We start from the raw sequence: 19,608 nt of genomic DNA, 5'->3' as shown, positions 1-19,608 counted from the left end.
GGTCCAATTACCTTTATTTTATAACATGGAGGCTCAAAGAGCTAAGGACATTTGCCCAAAGTCACACAGCCAGAAAGGCTCTTCCAGGGATCCACACCCAGGTCCTCTCCTCTGTTCTTTCTCCCCATGATGCACAGCTTCCTACCCTCTCCCAGTAAAACACCCTTCCTCTTCTCATTGGGAGCCCTGAGTTCATCGATAACAATAATTAACCGACCAGAACAACGATTAACCAGTAGGGCTTTCTCCTGGGAGCGGTGATCCAGAGGGAGTTGCCATGGCCGCTAAAGTCCCACTGGCATTCCTCCACTCAGTTTCTTTAGTCCTGGACGCCTAGAGGAAGAGGAAACCTAATTGGTCACTGGACTTTTCTAGTCCATGAAGGAGGTTTCGGTTTTAAGAAATAAAGTGACTTAGCTGTAGGTTCACTCCCCCACAGGAAAATATTGAGACAGAGCTTTCTAGTTCTCAGTTGTGATTTGCATACAACTTCCACTTCCTGATTCAAAGCCTGTTCTGCAACTTACCTGAGACTAGACAGGATAAGGAGAGAAAGAGAGAGAAAGAGAGACATCCAGAGCAACCCAAATCCCGAGGACGCTTTAAGGAGTGAGAAGAGAGAGGAGGGAGAGAGAGGGACCCTCCTTTCTTTGCCTCTTTCCATCCCCCGGGCTGTCAGGCTTCTTCCATTCTGATCATGAGGTGAGTTGATTCAAGATTGCTGCTGCCCTGCCTGATTTTGTTTCCAGTCACTGACCCATTTTTAAAAATTGTGTTTTTCTTCCTCATCTCTTGCAGTGGCCTGTCGCCTTTGCCCATCCCCTTTCTCTCCCCACCCTTTATTTCTCCGGCTTCGGGGGGAGCACAGTGAAATCTTTCCCTCTCCTGCTTGAGTGTTACTTAGTGGTTTAGAATTTCAATCAACAAGGCAAAAATTAACTCTTTGGGGGAAACAGGACTCTCTTCTTCTCAAATTTCAGGTCTTGCCTGGGAAAACATTTGTTAGGGAACCTGGTGTTCCCACAATAAGATGACAGATCCCCATTTGTCCTGAGAAGAGAGCTAAAACTGGCAAGTTAAGTCATTGGCCCTGGGCCACGCGACGTGTCAGTGGCAGTTCCCAAGTTTTCTTGCATCCTTGTTTCAAAGCTGAGAAAAAATCAACACTTGCTTAGGCCAGGCAGTTTCTCCCAATTTTCAATTAGTTGTGGGCTGGTGTGTTTTCCCTCAATAAGCCATTCATTTCCTGGCTCTAAAAAGGAACCTTTAGGGAAAACTAGTTCTGAAGTACTATCCTGGATCTGAGAAGCTAAACCCAGACTAATATTCTTGAATGTTCTGTACTTTGTGGGAGGTCTCTAGGACTGGCATAGGAAGGATCACCCCCACCCCAAGAAGCACACAACTTCCAAAAAGAAATTAAGTTGTATTAGATCGGGGATAGCTATGATGGATGGCCTTAGCAGTGGCCTATTTAATGTGTCTAATGATGTCTCCCTGTAAGCTACTCCAGTCCCATTATTTTTGTAAAGCCCCACAGCGTCTGGTACCACGAGCATTCCACAGAATAAAAGGATCCTCTTACTGTGTTACATCGAATAAGTTCCAACTTCCTTGAGAGCAAGGACTGTTTTTCTTTATTTATGTTGTATTTGCAGCACCTAGCACAGTGACTTGCACATAGTAAGCACTAAATAAATGCTTGTTGAATTAAAGAGAGTACTTCACAAATGCTTGAACCATAGATTGTGAAATCCCATCTGGGAGTTGGAGACAAATAGGAGGGATGAATATTGGAGTGAGAAGAGTAGCCATAAGGAATGGGGGCTTAGATGGGAAGGAAAAAACACTCATCATAATTTTTTTTTCTCTTTCCTCCTCCACCGAGGTTTCTCTCTGCTGCTTCACCATCAGTTTACCCACTTTTACCAAAAGCTTTTATAACAGGGGTTGGGGGGCATCAAGATGGAGAACTTAGTTGTGTTCCCTGGAAGACTGCTTGTGATTCAAGCATGACTTGTGGGATACGGCCTAGAATAGAAAAGAGAAAGGACTTGGTGAACTTTATTTAGAAAAAAAATCATTTTATAGCTCCCACTGTCTAAAGAGAGGTGAGTGCTGTCCAGAGGACTCATGGCAAACCTAGCAACTGAGAAGTGCAGAATTACAGAGCAGCTGAAATTACTCTTTTCTAGGGGTAATAAATGTTTGTGACACCTTTAATATCCTCAGAAAGGAAACTACAAAACACATCCTGTATACTCTCTAGGTTGACAAAATATGATTAGAAACCCTGTTTGATGACATAAAGAATACTTAATGCTATCCAGGCAACAATTTCCTTCTTTTTTTTTTCCCCTCCCCCAATTCTCTTGTGTTTCTTGCAACTGCCAGCAGGCATCATAAATGAAATTCAGAATTCGCTTATGCTGAATGAGATATGCCAGCCCTTCATGAGGCCTTTTATGATTTTTCCAGTTCCTAGAGCCCTCCTCTCTCAACCACTGTGTAGTTATTTAGCCTATATTTATTATAATAGCCTATAATATATAATAGCTTATATTTATTTATCTATTCTTACAGTCTATTTTCCCATTAAAATGTAAACTCTTTGAGATCAGGGACTGTGTCAGGACCTTCTTAGTACTCTCAAATCCTTCTGTCTGAATCTTCAAAGCCAAACCCAGGACCCAGCACATAGCTTAATAAAAAATGGCTTCTTGCTTGAATGACTGATTAAAATTAGTAAACTGAGGGAGGCTGACATCAGTTCCCTTTCTAATCCAGGCCGCATTTGTGGCTCTGAAGGGTATGGGTTTCTTTTGGGGAGAAATGGTGTCAGGATTCTTAAGTTTTCAAGGATGCATCACTTTAGGTGAGTTAAAAGCAAGTACTACAGCATCATTGTCAAACATTGGGTTAAATAGTGCTCAGCTGCTAAGATAGGTTTGATTCCCAAACGTCATGTCACAATCCTATTTTATGATCCTACAGTTCCAAATCAGTCAGCTGAGAAAGCATTGTTGGGTTCTTAGTAATATGGCTAAGATATTACTTATCTTAGTAATAAGTATAATATTACCTTTTATTGTCCCTCTTTGGGGGCCACCAGTTCAGTTAACAAGGAAGATAACCTCAGAAATTTTAAGAAAATTTGGGAGGGGAAATGTTCTTAGGGCTAGATACTCACGCTAAGGGTTTATTTCACTAGCAGTTTCTGTCAGGATACATGAGTTACTATTTCTTCTCCTTTTTTTCTTCCTTTTCTCCAATTACTTCTACTGCTACTCCTACTACTTATTACCACTCCTACTATTGAAAATAATAATAATTGTATTCAAAGTCACACTCTGACTTTGTGATCATGGTAAAGTCACATAATCTCTCAATGTCCCAGGCAAATAAGACTTCATATGGATCTTCAGTGGTAAAAGTTTTCCTTAACTGAGAATATGCTATATAGATGAAATCAAAAGTTCTGACCTCCTTCCCCCAATCAGTAATAATAATAATAATAACTTTAGCATTTAACATTAAAAAAAAAAAACATCTTTTTTCAGAACATCCCTGTCAGATAGGCAGATACTTCAGAAAAGTAAGATGGTTTTCCCAGGTCACATAGCTTATAATTTCCTCTTTCTATTGTTCTCCTTCAAACTCTGGGCTTATTACTATTAACACAGGCATATTTCTACAATTGGCTACCAGGAAGAAAAGCCAATGGAGGGATAGTTGGAAAGGACAGAGAAAGTATTTGTCAAGATCTTTGAAAATAAAAAGAAAGAGAAGAGAATTCACACTTTTTGGAGGATTCTCTTTTAATAGAAGAGACAAGAACACACAGAGAGAGAAATAGAAGGGAGAGATACGGCATTTTATTTTTACATATTGTTGAATGTGATAGAGAAGAATTTTTTTAATTTGCATCAGTTTTCTGCTATAGGAAATCTTGCATTCCCATTTTAAAGCATATATAAACTGCAAGCATCAACAACAAAATAATGTGAGCAAAAACAAAACACATTAAATGATGTGTTCCTTCCTAATGGAAGTGCCTGGCAAACAGTAATACCTTATACATGTTTGCTATTATTATTATTAAGGGATCCATCAAGCATTGATTGAGCTCCTTGTTGTTTAGTATTTCAGTCATGTCCAACTTTTCAAGACACTATGGTTTATAGTAACTATGGGGTTTTCTTGGCAGAAACCATTGAGTGGTTTGCCATTTCCTTCTCCAGTTGATTTAGGTAAACAGACGTAAGAAGACTTGCCTAGGATCCAAAATAGCATCTGAATTCAGGACTCTTATTATTTATCTGATCCTAATGTGTGCTTAGAAGGCTCTGGGGATGCAAAGACAAAAGTGGAACAATTTCTGTCCTCAAGGAGCTTACATTCTAACAGAGAGACAATCCCAAGTCAAATATCTGGCTGTTTTTTAAAAAATCAACACAACCTCACTGCCTCTCTGTGATGTATCATATTTGTATTAGGAAACTTTTTCTTCAAGAACTGTCTCATGAACTCTATACTCATTGGCCCTAAGATAGTTTCAGCTTCCCAGCTGTTCCTCTAACTTCTGATGCATCTCAAGGCCACTATTTCTTCCATAATTGCCTAAGTTGTCCTTTCTCCAGTTGCTTGTGTATTTGTATATGCATACATGCTAAGGTGTATGAGCACAGGAGCCTTGGAGAGAGGAAAATTGAAAGGTGACTAGAGAGTGGGAGCTGTCTTCATCCCAGTCTGTGGCTAGGGTCCTGCAGTTGTGTCTCTGAGGCTTCATTTTCAGAGTGGAGAACTGATGCTGAAATGGCTGAGGCAATGGACTAATGCCTCAATCTTTGCCTTCTCCACCAAAAGCTCCACTGTGCTCCCTCCCTTTCCCAACAACTGTATGTTTGGTGATTGGCAGATACTTGTGCATGTGCACACGTGTGCATGTGGGTGCACATTTGGATTCAGCCATGGAGGTTATTTGTCCTAGGAGGTTTGACTGTATTCTGCCAAATTATTTCCTAATTCCAGGGCTTTCCAGTATTCCCTTCCTCTATCCTCTTGATTTCAAATTTAAGCTAAAAGCTAAAATGAGCCCTCTCCAGCCCTGAGATTTACTCTTTTCTCTCCTTCACCCTCCCCCACTCACCTTGTGTTTCTTTATCTGGAATATTTGTTGTTTCCAGAATTTGTTTTTCCGTCTCCTTCATTTACACTTTTTCTTTTTATATACCAGAAGGATAATTCCTGCCTGTCTTGGTCTCTCATAGTCTTTAGCTTCCTTGAAGACTCATGTGCTGCCTTCCCAGATCCCCTCAGGGATTTTAGCTATAATGTTTTAGTGCTTTTTCTAACACCTAATACTGTGCTTTGTATACAGTTAGGGCTTAATCAATGCTCTGTTGCATTGAATTGAACATATATAATGGTTTCAGCTATTTTTCTAAAAGTTTATAGTCAATTAGCAAAAAAAAAAAAAAATGTTGTCACATCATTCCCTGTAATCTATAGTTCCCACACTAAGTTTCAAAAAGATTCTCAAAGTCAACTGAATTTCGAGCAAATCGTCATATTGGGAGAATTACTGAGCATGATTTTTTTTTTCAAAAGGGCAGTTAGGGTTCCCTTGGCTCCAACACTTGCCACTATTTCAAATCTTCTGGCAAATGAAACGGAAGAACTTCTATGTCTGGGAAATTTTGCAAGTTAAGGTTGGAAGTATTTGTTCACTAGACTTTGACTCTTGGCCAAGCAGTTCACTCAAAACCAGGCCTCTACAATTATTTACCAAGAAAACCAATGCTATGAAGTTTGCATACATTTTGAGGAGGGAATGAAAGGCACTGAGTATTAGCAATTTTATTTTTTATTAGCAGAATTTTAAATGATTTTTTTAAAAAATCCCTGGTTCTTAGAAATCTCTCATTAGTAGACAAATGAAACATTAAGAAACCATGGATGAAATTTTAACAAAAGTCAGATGGATTCTTAGATCTTCCTAATAATAGCAGTCTTGAAACATATGTAAATCTATGTAAAATTGAGTTAGATATGTTGCCTATGCTAACATAATCACTTATCCATACAGAAGCTATATAGATTCTAAAGGACTATTACATTCTATTGCTTACCAAAAAAAAAAAAAAAAAAAAGAAAAAGAAAAAGAAAGAAAAAGAAAAAGAAAATCAGATACCTCAAGCAGCTGTTGAAATCTAGCTTTTTTTTTTTTTTTTGATTGCTTAGGAATTAGTTATCCAGCTTATTAATTATCCAGGAGTCTCACTCCTGCTCTTACTCCATTTAATTACTATACTATTTATCTTCTTCCAGATACTTCACACTTTCATTAAATTTAGCCCATTTTTGCTTCACAAACCCTTGGAAACCTTCCTCTAACTAAGCCCCCAAACCATTTATCAGCACCCTTTGTTTGTATTCTGTCAACCAGTTTTCAATTTATTTTGAATTCAGTTTATGATTAAAATTTAATGAGCCCTAATCAAATCCCTTTTTTTCAAATCAAAATTCTGCAGTCTCATCCTCTACCTTGACTATAACACCACCAAAGAACGCAAGAATGGTATAGTCAATTTCTTATAGATCATGGGACATGTACATTATAGCTTCCAAAGCCTTGAGTTCAATGATTCCCACAATTTTTTATCTTAGAACTCCTCAAGGGAAGCATGCTGGAGTGGAAAGAAGGCTAGTTTTGAAGTCCAGAAGACCTGTTTTCAAATCTTACCCTAAATAAACCAGTCTATAGGCTATAGACTAATGCTAGTTTATAATGCTAATTTATAAGTTTATAAGTATAGTATATAAATATATAGTTTATAAGTTATTAAGTCATTTAATTTTATAGTGTTCAGGAAACCATCTAAGGGAGAGAATGGATTAATCATTTACAGAGCACTTATTACACACACTATGTAATACACTGTTACAAAAATTGTCTCATTTGATCTTTAAAACAATCTTGCAAGATAGGTGCTACTATCATTTTTATTTTACAGTTGAGGAAACTAAGGTAAAGAGAGATTAAATAACTTGTCCAGTGTCACACAGCTAGTAAATATTTAAAGCTGGATTTGAACTCAAGTCTTCTTGAATTCAGTCCCAGAGTTCTATCACTGAGCAAACTCACTGCCTCCAAGAGGCAAGTTATAGAGACTGCTGATCTGCATTGGTACATGGAATTTGTTCATTGGGAGATGCCCAAACTAATGAAATTCATAGGTCCAGATTCCCCTTCCCCCCAACTCTGTAGGACTTATTTAATTTTTCAGAAATCTTATCAAATCATGCTCTCCACACTCTTCTGATCCATATCCTTAGTTCTGTGAGTTAGGTATCATCATTGTGGGCTATACTTCTTTCCCACAGGTATATATATGGTCATTTAAAATGCCATCTAATGCTGGGCAAATTTTGTCCATACCCTCATATAAACCCTTTGGAGTCTACCCCAGTGTACTGGGGTCCTCTAGATCTCTAGATACAATTGGGTATTTCAGTGGTCAGTGGACTGGATCTGGATTCGAGGAAAACTTGAGTTCAATTCCAGCCTCAAATACTTATTAGCCATATAACTCTGGGCAAGTCACTTAACCTGTTTGGCTCCGTTTCTTTAAATATAAAATCAGGATGATTAATAGTACTTATCCTGAAGGACTTTAGTGAGAATCAAATGAAATATTTGGTTGTTTTGTTTTTTTAAGTACTTAGCATAGTGTTGGGCACATATCAGGTGCTGTATAAATAATATTTGCTCTCTTTCCTACTTAATCTCTGCTTCAGTTTCTTAATTGTAAAATTAAGGTAATATGAGATTCAAATAAAATATTGGTAATGCACTTTGCAAAACTTTGTGGTGTTTAAAAAGTTAGAGAGACATAATTTCCGGGTAACAGTCATTTTATTAATAATTGATTAATATTTTATATAATTATATAAGCATATAACATTGAAATATATATAATTATATAATATAATAAATAAAGTAATTAATAATTTATTAATAAAAGGACCCTCTTTTTAGACCAAAGACAATCATGATGGGCTCATGGCTGGTGTAACCTAAAGAGGGGTGTTCCCCTTGGCAATCAACTTTGATTGGTTAACAGTTAAAGAGAGAATGAATATTTCAAGGAAGGGACTGAGAATAGCAACATGTCAAAGAAAAACTATCCCTATATCCAGATCATCCCCAGCTTTGGGCAATCTAGTCAAAGAATTTATGAGTAGAGCACAATGGCATCCCTACCTGGGCAGGATCTTTCTGTTGAGAAAGTTAGTCCAATCTCATTTTGATTACTGTCCTTCAAGCCATTGAAATTTTGAAATCAGGAAAGGGGGAAACTGAGTCATCTCAAAAACATTGGTTATTAATAATTATTCCTCTTACCTTAAAGCACTTTATAAATGCTATTTTATTGTGACATTATATAAATACCTGTGAAGCATAGGAATTATCCAGTCATTGCCCCTCACTCTTTCACTACATGGTTAGCTTATCCTACCCCTAATAAAAAACGATTAGCATAGGATTTCAATATTGTTGAAGATTTGATAATTTAAAAAAGTAAGTAGGTTCTTATGCATGCCATGGATTTTTCAACATTATCTAAACTCTTTATTTTACCAGTGATCTCTTAATTGCCAAATTTAATGGTTTTTTTTCTCAACTCTTCCTTCTTGACTTCTCTGACATTATTGTTTATCCTCTTCCTTTGTATACTCACTTCTTTCTGGGTTTTTGTGACACTTGTCTCTCCTGGTTCTTCTCTTCTCTGTTTGGCTGCTGTTTCTCAATCTTTTTCCTCTAGGTTATGTCCATTACCACAGTTGTCCCCCAAGGCTCATGATGGGCTCTCTTGTTTTTGTTTTTTATTAGCTAACTTGTTTGATAATCTCATCAATTCTCCAGACTGGAGATGGTTCTCAGACCCATTTGTCTAGCCCTAACCTCTCTTCTGAGCTCTGATCTCCAACTCCCCAACTGCCTCTTGGATAACTCAAATTGGATGCTCTATGAGTATCTCAAATTCAACATGTTCAAAACTTACCTCATTATTTTCCCCAAAAATTCTTTTTCTAATTTCCAACTTTCCTATTACAATCAAGAACACCAAAATCCTCTCATTCATCCAAGCTTATCTGTAATTCATCTTCAACTTCTTACTCATGCTCAACCCACCTATTTAATATGTTGCCAAGGTTTGTTATTTCTATTTTCTAAAGTATGCACCTAATGTATACATCCCCTTCTCTCCATCCACATAGCCAGTACTTATCACCTTACTCCTGCACTATTGCAGTAGTCTTTTGTTTGATCTCCCTGAGTCTTTTTTTTTAATCACTTACCCATATAAAAGCCTAGAATCAGTGCTTATCAAATTAGCAAAGGATCAATCAATCAACAAGAATTTATTGAGTACCTACTATGAGCAGGTAGATAGCCCAGAGTATCATGTACTAGACGTGGAGTCAGGAATACATATTTTTTCTGAGTTCAAATCTGGCCTCAGACACTAGCTGTTGACCCTGGGAAAGTTACTTTAGCACTATTTGCCTCAGTTTCCTCATCTATAAAATGAGCTAGAAAAGGAAGCGGCAAACCATTCCAGTATCTTTGCCAAGAAATCCCCAAATAGATTCACAAAGAGTTTTACACAACTGAAAATGATTGAACTGAACTGAACTGAATTATGATCCAAGAACTGGGCTGAGCATTAGAGATAAAGACACAAAGATCCCTACCTTCAAGAAGCTTATATTCAGATTCTACTGATATAAGTTTGGAGAGGATGGCTAAAACAGTGGGCAGCAGAAGCAAGATTTCAAAAGATCTCAACAGGCTAGAAATTTAATATCATAACATTTAACAGGGATAAATATGATCTTATACTTGGGGAGGAAAAATAACAAGTTTGCGATTGGGGAGTCATGGCTAGACAACATTTTAAAATATCAAGAAGGTTTAGTGGACTGCTAGCTCAGTGTGAGTCAGCTTGGTGATGTGGCGTCCGAGAAAGTTAATGTAATCTTAGGGTCATTAAGAGAAACAGCTATTTTAAGGAAGAAGTTATAGTCCATGATACTCTATCCAGGTCAGACCATCTCTACAGTAATATAGTAAATTCTGTGTGCTACAAATTAGGATGAACAATGATAAATTAGAAGTTTCTAAAGAAAGGCAGTTAGGAAGATGCAATCTTGGAAATCATATAAGGAAGGAATATGTACACATGGGAAGGGAAACATAACAGCTGTCTACAAGAATTTTGAAGGACTGTCCTGTGGAAAAGAATGTAAATTTGAGCTTGCCTATTCATAGGGTCTTTTCTCACACAAGAACTGGATAACTCACTGGTGGTGTTCAATCATTTCAATCACATCTGACTTTTTGTGATCCCATTTGGGGTTTTCTTGGCAAAGATATTGGAGTGGTATGACATTTCCTTCTCCAGTTCATGTTACATTTTTATCTGTCCCCAAACAATGTCGATGTCTCCAGTAATTCACATTCCTGCATATGGTTCTGCCCTTCCTCTCTAGTTCTCTCCACCCCCATCTCACTCCCTGCTCTCATCATCTTGTTCCCAGATTTTTGCAGCAATCCTATCAATAATTGGTTCCCTTGCTTCTATTCTTTTCTACCTCAAACCCATCACTTCTCCTGTAAATCACTAACAGAATAATTTTACTAAAATAATGCTTTCCTTGTGTCACTACCTCTGCTCAAAAATCTACAATGGATTCCTCTTGCTTGCTACAACCCAAATCCTCTACCTGGCTTTCCAGACACTCTGTAATCAGGTTCCACCCTACATATTCAGCCTGGTGAGGAACATTGGGATTGTACACTCAAGAAGACCGAGGTTCAAATCCAATCCCAGTTTCTTATTACGTATGTCATCCTGGGAAAGAAAAACTCTCTGTGCTTTGTGTTCCGCATCTGTACTAGGAGGGGTTGGATCTGATGGTCTCTAAGGCCTCTTTTCTCTCTAAATCTGTGACTCTGAACTTTATTTCCCACTATCCCTGGGACACACCCTCTGAGTCAGTAATGCTGGAAAACTCACTGGTGTTGTTCTATCATTTCAATCATATCTGACTTTTTGTGATCCCATTTGGGGTTTTCTTGGCAAAGATATTGGAGTGGTATGACATTTCCCTTCTCCAGTTCATGTTACAGATGTGGAAACTGAGGCCCAAGGTCACACAGCTATTAAGTGGCTGATCAGAGATCACACTTGAATTCAGGTCTTCCTGATTTCAGCTCAGTGCTCTGTCCACTGTTCCTGCCAAGGCGCCTTCTCTTGTTGTATATTTCCCAACACTCCATTCCTAGCTACTCACAACCCAACTAGACTAGTCCAACTGTTTATTCTCACTTTCAGCCATGTTTTTCTGTTTCCCCTACAATGCCTTCTCTTTTCCCTTGTGTTTATTAATTTCATTGTAGGATCTACATTATTACACACGTAGCTACTCCCTCTCTCATGACAATCCTTCTTCAGTGATGGTCTTTGGGGATTTCCTCTTGATAGGTCTCTTTGTTGTCCTGTATTCATTTGCACTTATACAAATGCCTGTTTATATGCTCCTTGTCTCCCACCATTAGAACATTAGCTCCTTGAGAGGAGGGGATGTTTCCATTTTTCTTAGTTCCTGCCTGACTCAGCTCAGTCTCTGGACTTTGCCTTCTCCTTAGTAGTTTTTGCACCCTGAGATATCTCTGCTGTACAGCTTGATCTCCCAATTAGTCAGTGACCAGCCCCCCACTGCCATTTCAAGAACAGCCCTTACCATGCCCATTTTACTTCAATATGAACTTTCCCTTCTTCACTGCTTCTCAGCAGCCTTTTGTTTTGTTTACAATCTGTTTTGTTTACATGTCTATGTATTCTCAGAACTTATAAAAGAACCTGGTATGTTGTAAGTACTTCATAAATGTTTTATCATCTATGTATGTATGTAGCCATACATGTGTATTTGTGTATCTATCTAGTATGAGTCAGAGGATAAAAATGTTCTATCACCTATGTATGTATCTAATTATCTGTCTCTCTCTCTCTCTCTCTCTCTGGTGTGGGTCAGGAGATAAATTGTATTTATGCTATTCAAAGGCTAGCTTAGCTAAATCCAGAGTTGTTATTGTTGTACTTCAATCATTTAGTTGTATCTGACTCTTTGTGATCCTGTGGATCATTGTATGTCAGGCCCTTCTATCCTCTATCTCCCAGTCTGTCCAAGCTCATGCTCATTGCTTCCATAACACATTATCCATCTCATCTTCTGCCATTCCCTTCTTCTATTTTAAACCTTTTCCATCATCAAGGTCTTTTCCAGGAATCCTGTCGTCTCATTATGTGGCCAGAGTATTTATGCTTCAGATTCCAAGGAACAGCCTGAATTGATTTCTTTACCTGTTACTGTCCAAAGGACTCTCAAAAATCTTCTCCATTACCCCAGTTTGAAAGCATTAATGTCCAATTCTTACAGACGTGCATTGTTACTGAAAAACCATAGCTTGGACTATACAGACTTTTCTTAGCAGGTGATCTCTGCTTTTTAGGATACTATCCAGATTTGACATGGCTTTCCTTCCAAAGAGCAAGCATCTTTTAATTTCATGGGTGCAGAGACCGTCTGCAGTGATCTTTGATCCAGAGAGGATCATTCCTAAAAATTTGGTCAACACAAATTTTTTTCTTCTATAAAAATTAACAAGGATGATTTACTGAGTAGAGGGAAGTATTCTCCCTGATGAAATTAGTATTCTTGAAATGTTGAAGTAGAAATCCTGCTAAGGATCATAGGTCTACAGCTGTTATATGGTCCAGTTTCTGTTTTTACAGATTAGGAAACTGAATCTCAGAAAGGTCAAGTGAATTGCCCATGATTAAACAATTAGTAAATATCCAAGGTTGTATTCAGACCCAGGTATTCTGAATTCAATGCCCCATATGGCACTGAGGTTCAGGAGCACACAATCTAGCATTTACCTCTGAAAGGGTTCAAGTGTGTTACTTCTGTTTCTCCACCTTGAGGGCAGGGATCATGTTTTATAATTTCATTGAGTCCCCTTTCTATAAGGAGCAACTGTTCTGAACAGAAAAAGAGATCTATAAATAACAGTTATTTGAGATAAGGAGAATGCATTTCCTTCCCTAGTCTGAAAGGGTAGGGAGCTATGGGTGTAGTATACCACATATTAGGAGATAGCTAAGTAGCTCAATGGATAGAGCTCTGGGCTTAGAGTCTGGATGACCTAAGTCCAAACATGGCCTTAGATAGTCACTAGCTGTATGACACTGGCCAAGTCTCTTTACCTTTGTTTGCTTTAATCTATTGAAGAAGGAAATGACAAAGTGCTCCAGTACTTTGCCAAGAAAATCCCATGGACGGCAACAGGTCACAAAAAGATAGACACTGAACAACAACTGAACAATACAATTGTATTGCATATAGGAAGGCACTTTGGTTGGTGTGTCGGTTAATTTTTTCCCTCTTTTTTATTCTTATTTTAAGAGAGAGCTCTTCTCAAGAAGGTGGGAGACACATGTAAATGAACAAAAGATAGCAATAACACTTTTAAAAAGAAATTAATATATTCAAGATGATATGCTTTATTATTAAGTTTCCTCTGCGCACAGCTCACATAAATCAATCCCTTTCTGAGGTAAGAATTAACAAGCAGATCTGGCATCGTCAGTGGACTTGATTGTTCACATTGAGAACACCTTCAGCATCTGTAGAACTCCAGCAGGTGCTTTTAGCTGCGGCTCCTATCAGCGGCTCCTTCCAGAGCTGAAGCTCTGTGATTCTCTTATGTGAAAGAAACCTCTCTCTTTCTCTCTCTCTCCCTTCACCTCTGAGAGGGCCTGCCGGCAGAACATAGAATTTGCAGACCTCCTTTCTGTTTGAGAAAGCAGCTTACAAACCAGCTACACTTTAGAACTAAATAAGAGCTTAAGTGTTGGCAGTTATATTTGAAGAACAGACGATGAAAAGTAATTGTGTGGCAAGGAGTGTTTGACAGCATATTGTCCTTATTCTTCCAACCTGGTTTGATATATCTTTGCCCTCCCACTTAACTATGGGCTCGCAGACGCACACAGTACATTTCAAGGCACTTACCCACTCTTCACAAAATGGATTTACTCCATGTTCAATCTGGGGGAGCTGAAGGGCATTTTCTATTGTGTATCAAATCTTGTAGTTGGGGAAGAATCACTGAGAAGGAAGGAAAACAGTCGAAACCGAGGCCATCATTTTAAAATGGTCTAGTGGGGCTTTAACATACTCGGTGTTCTCAGTAGACTTAACTAAACCTTGCAGAAGTGAACTCTTTTAAGTAGCAGGGTTGCTTTTATGCTGACGTGCCGGGAGGGGGAAGGGAACACACACACCCTCAGTACACAGCCCAGAAATGAAACTATGCAAACCGTGTACAGAGAAAGGTGGCAATGGTGATAGACTGGAGACTTCTAATGCTGACTGGGGAAGAAGAGAAAGGCAAGATCTCAGGGCTTGGGTTGGGAGGAGTTAAGGCTCTGTCTCTGTCTCTGTAAAGCTATTTGGCTTCAGATGTAAACATGACCAATTACACATCTGCCAGGGTGGCTGTATTTCACAATAACTTCGGTGGGAATAAAATATGAAATGGATTGTGTAACATTCCCATTGGACCTGGAATAAGGATTTAAGTGGACTCTAGGTCAAACAGAAAATCCTGCCCTTAACTGATTACCTTCTGTGCACCAAACACATTTCCCCCGCCTGAGCTCTGTCTACTGTGCGTAAGGATTTAGAATTACAGGAAAAATTACAGGTCAGAAGATTATCAGTCACCTTTATGTAGAAGAGTGATTAGTCTTATTATGTTTGGTCCCATAAAGCAGAATTAAGAGCAGTAGGTGAATATTGCAAAAAGGCTGATTTAGTCTTGATGTCAGGGAAAACTCCTTAACTATTAGTATTATCCAAATGTGGAATTCCCTCACTAGAGGTCTTTAAACAAGGCATGCTGAATTCTTATTCAGGCTTGGTTTGGACTAGGTAACTTCCGAAGTTCTTTCCAACTCTGCGAATCTGTAATTATTTACTATTTTAATAAACTCTATATGTGATAGGATTGTATAGCTGCAGTCCACTGAGGGACAATACATAAAAAACTAAGGCACCATTGGATAACCCATGGAGGTATGTAATCAACCAATCAGAGAGGGAAAAGATCTATGACATTCCATCTTTCTTGGGAGAGGCAATCACTGGGCTAATCTCCAATACAAACTGTATTACTCCTTTCACTTATTATCACTCAGTATTCTCCCACATTACTCCTCATGCCCTTCCCACTATAGATCTCCATCTAATGGTCAAGATCCTGACCTTTCCCCTTCTGTCCAGGTATCTGCTCCCTCAAGTATTACCTAACTGTGACCCAACCTAGGGTTACTGTATAGATACCATTGGGAAAAATACCCCTTCTCCTCCAGCAAATTAGTACTTGAACCCTCAGGTCACCTCATGGTTACATTGGCAATGGCCCTTTTGAAGCCTCTTAAGTTAGGGGCAAAGAAGGAAGAGGTCTTTCCTTTTCAGTGGGACAAAGTTATACAAGATAACAGATGGGTTATTATTTGCATAGAAACTCTTGGAACTCCCCCCCCCCCCTAAATCTTCCTGTTTTTCCATTTTCCTATTTCTGCCACTGCATTCTTCCAAGTATTTAAGTTCATGCCCTTGGTTTTAACCATGATTTCTCCCTTTCATTCATCCCTATGTACTCAATTAGTTGCCAAATTTGATTGCTTTTACATCCACAATATCTCTCACATCTATCCAATTCTCTACTCAATCACTCTGCTAATTCACGCCCACATCACCTTTCATCTAGACTACTGCAATAACTTTCTAATTGCTACCCCGGAATCAAGCCTCTCTGATCCATTCTCTACACAGCTGCCAGTGATTTTCCAAAGTGCCCACCATTGGTTCCCTAATCAGTAAAACCCAGCAGTTTTCCTGCCTCTAGAATCAAATATGAACTCCCCTATTTGGCATTTAAAGACTTTCACAACCTGGGCCCAACCCTTCTTTTGAGCCTTATTAAACATTGCTCCCCTACTAGCACTTTTCTGTCTAGCCAGAATGACCTTTTTGCTGTTCTATATATCTGACCCTCCATCTCCTATCTTAAATGCTTTTTACATTAGCTAGTTTCCATACCTGGAATGTGCTGTCTCTTCTCTTCTGCTTTAAAAACTCTTATTTCCTTCAAGAGTCCATTCAAGTACTACCTTTTACTTTAAATCTTTCCTGATCCTCTCACAGAATATTGCTGTCCCTCCTCAAATTACTTTTTATTAACAGTATATTTTTGTTTGTTTTACTCTTTGTATACTCTAGTATACTACCTGTAATATAGTGGATATATAATGAATGCTTATTGATTAATGAATAAGTGGATGGACAATTCCAAATGGATGGAGTCACAAATCAATTTGAGTATTTGAAAAACTCACCTGCTTGATTTTAAGATCTACAAACTCAGGTATCTCAAAGACATGAAACTAGTCATACAAAGAATAAGATGAATATTTGACAAAAGCTATGATGAGAAAAGATATGCAATAAATACTCTGTAAAAATTTTTTGTAGGGTTCTAAAATTAAGTATTAGAAAAATATAAATATTTCAAGATGAAATATTTATCTGGAAAGCGCTATAGAAACAAACAAAAAGTAATCTCCAAAAGGCTTTACCCCACAAAACAGCATGCAAGTTCATTGATTATATCCTAGTTTAAAAGCTGCCAAACTTGAAATGCTTTGTTTCTTCTACCAAAAAAAAAAGTCTCAAATTTTCTGACCTGTATTATGATGATAAGGAGATCGGAGTAGTATGCTACCTAGCAGATAGTTTCATAAAAGTAAACTTACTTAATCTGTCCCTTTGAAGTAAAGATGACATTTAATTGTTTAGTTGGCATTTCTTATTTTTACATTAGTTTCATTTCCCAATAGATCTTTTCCCCTTCCCCATCTAGAAAATCATCCCTTATAACAAACGATTTAAAAAAAAAAAGAAGCAGCAGTTCCAAGAAACTAGTCAAATTATCAGTCAAATCCAATAGTATATGTAGTGTTCAACATCCATAGTCACAAACTTCTGCAAAGAAGCAGAGGTACATGATATCTTTTCTTCAGAGCCAAGATTATTTATTTAGTTTTCACACATTTTTGTTGTTTTTTTCCTCTTACATTGTTGTAGTTGTATATATTCTCTTCTTGGTTCTATCTCTACTTCATTTGCATCAGTTTATATATCTTCCCACCCTTTCCTATATTCTCCACGTTCATCTCATACAAGATTCCATTCCCCCATTGTTAGCCATTCCCCCACTGATAGACTTGGCTGGATGGTACAGTGGAAAGAGTTGTAGCCTTGAAGTCAGGAGAATTCATCTTCTTGAGTTCAAATATGGTCTCAGACACTTAATCTTATATCATCCTGGGTAAATTAGTTAATCTTTTTTGCCTCAGTTTCCTCATCTGGAAAATGAGCTGGAGAAGGAAATGGCAAACCACTCGGGTATCTTTGCCAAGAAAATCCCAAATGAGGTCATGAAGAGTCAGATGTGATTGAAACGACTGCACAGTAACTGATGGACATTTACTTTGTTTGAAGTGCTCTATGCTGCTACAGGAATGAGACTCTATAATGTACATTAGTTGTTTCATTCCATCTCTGACCCTGATGGGGTTGGGTGCCTACCAGCTGCATGTCTGGAGCAAAGGTTGCAGACACTATAGCCACTGTCAGCAGAGTGCCAAACTGCTTTCTAGAATGATTGGACCACTTATGGTTCTTATAACGTATTAGTTTGTCTGTTTGTCTCCCTACAACTTCTCATACATCAACTATTTCCTTCTTTTGTCATCTTTGCTAATCCACTGGATAGAAGTTGAAACCTAAGAATTGTTTTGATTTTCTCTTGCTATTAATGATTTGAAGGAGCCTCTCATATGGCTGTTACTGGTTTGCATTTCTTCTTTTGAGAGCTGTTTATTCATATCCTCTTAGCACTTATTCACTGGAAAATGGCTTTTGATGTTATATTTTTGACTATATGTACTGGATATCAAACAAAAGTGACTTTTAACAATGAAGGAAAAAGTAACTGTCTTTTAAAAAGAAACATGCTTAAGAGTAGAGCATTTTGAAAACAGCCATCATTATGTGATATATATTTTTGTTGCCAAAACTGATGTGTGCCACTTTATTTTATAAAATAGCTCATATCCTTCCACTTTAAAAACTTAGAAATGCTATTTTCTAACCTTTAAAAAATCTTTCAAATAATGATTTCAGTAGGTTTTGAAGCCATTTGTTAAAAGATTTTCAAATACAACACTTCTAGATAAATTTTCTTAGAATAGTTGTGATAAGGGAGTGTGGAAATTTACTAGCCACATTTCAACAAAATCCTTTGCATAACTGATGAACAGGATATTAGAATGAGCTTCATGATTTTATAAGTGCAGCCAACAATAGACTACACGGTATCTTTTTTCAACTATTACAGACATCAAAATCAATACTGAAATAAGCTGCATTTAAAAACATGTACATGACTATAATTTATAAATAAATAAATACACATATATTGGGAGCAATATACTCAAAATATCTTTATGGGGTGGTGATTTTTTAAAAAGCTTGAAGAATATTGCCCTACAGAATAACATGCTGAACATAATCTTTGTTGTGAAGAATATAGTGTTTCAGGGAAGGATGCAAAATAAATAAACAAAGACAAAAGATGTAACTAGGCTTTCTGGTATTTGGGTCAGATGTGGGGAAAGAACTTGAACCTAACAATACAAGGTTCTATGGGGGAAGAAATCCCCACCCATCATATTTACCCATGAAATCCCGAGGCACCATTGCTTGGGAAGCTGACAGAAGATGCAACAGAATGGAGTTGGAGGAGGGAAGAGTTCTCTGGACTATAGGATCCTGCTCCAGCTGATGCATTACAACACCCTTTCTAATATTTGGTAGGACTCTTGGCTTTGGCAATTTGACAGAAGATGCAGAAAGTAGCATGCCCTGGTCAGGTATAATTACACTGGGAGAGGGGTGAGCTTGTCCTGTGGAAGTCTGGTTCATGTCCCAATAGTCTAGTCAATTAACTTATTTCCATCCAAAACCCAGAAGGAAAGTATGTGATAGTAGGGAAATACAGGCCCCAAGAGAAGGTCCCTAAAAGTAGTAACTGAGGACCAAGTGATGGATGGAGTGATTTCATGATGCAGGGTCGATATGGTGACAATGGGAATGCTGCCAGGAAGAAGCCCTCATTACTGCACTCTAATTGTGGTTCTGAATGTAAATTCTATTTACTATTTTAGCCCTTTATGGTAGGATAGATAACTTGGTAAGTAGCAAATATTAAAACCTTTAAACTCTAAGCCTCATTTTAAATATAAAACACAGCACATTCTTATATTTACCTTCTGAATAGGTTCATCCCTCATTATACACTATTTCCCATTATTTTTCTCCTTTTGCCAAGTATCATTTTTTTCA

At 37.9% G+C, this 19,608-nt stretch overlaps 1 protein-coding gene across 1 annotated transcript in view; it reads left to right on the top strand.

Moving 5' to 3' along the window:
* Positions 1 to 234: 234 nt before the first annotated feature.
* TRAF3IP2 (TRAF3 interacting protein 2) overlaps positions 235 to 19,608 on the top strand; it is a 64,883-nt gene continuing 45,509 nt past the window's right edge. Inside the window, exon 1 of the mRNA XM_051997557.1 lies at positions 235 to 702. The gene's annotated coding sequence lies outside the window, so the exon portion shown is untranslated. The remainder of the gene's footprint in view (positions 703 to 19,608) is intronic.

Source organism: Antechinus flavipes, chromosome 4, assembly GCF_016432865.1.
Source record: "Antechinus flavipes isolate AdamAnt ecotype Samford, QLD, Australia chromosome 4, AdamAnt_v2, whole genome shotgun sequence".
In the NCBI taxonomy this organism is placed as follows: Eukaryota; Metazoa; Chordata; class Mammalia; order Dasyuromorphia; family Dasyuridae; genus Antechinus; species Antechinus flavipes.
This window is presented reverse-complemented; position numbering and strand designations above follow the sequence as displayed.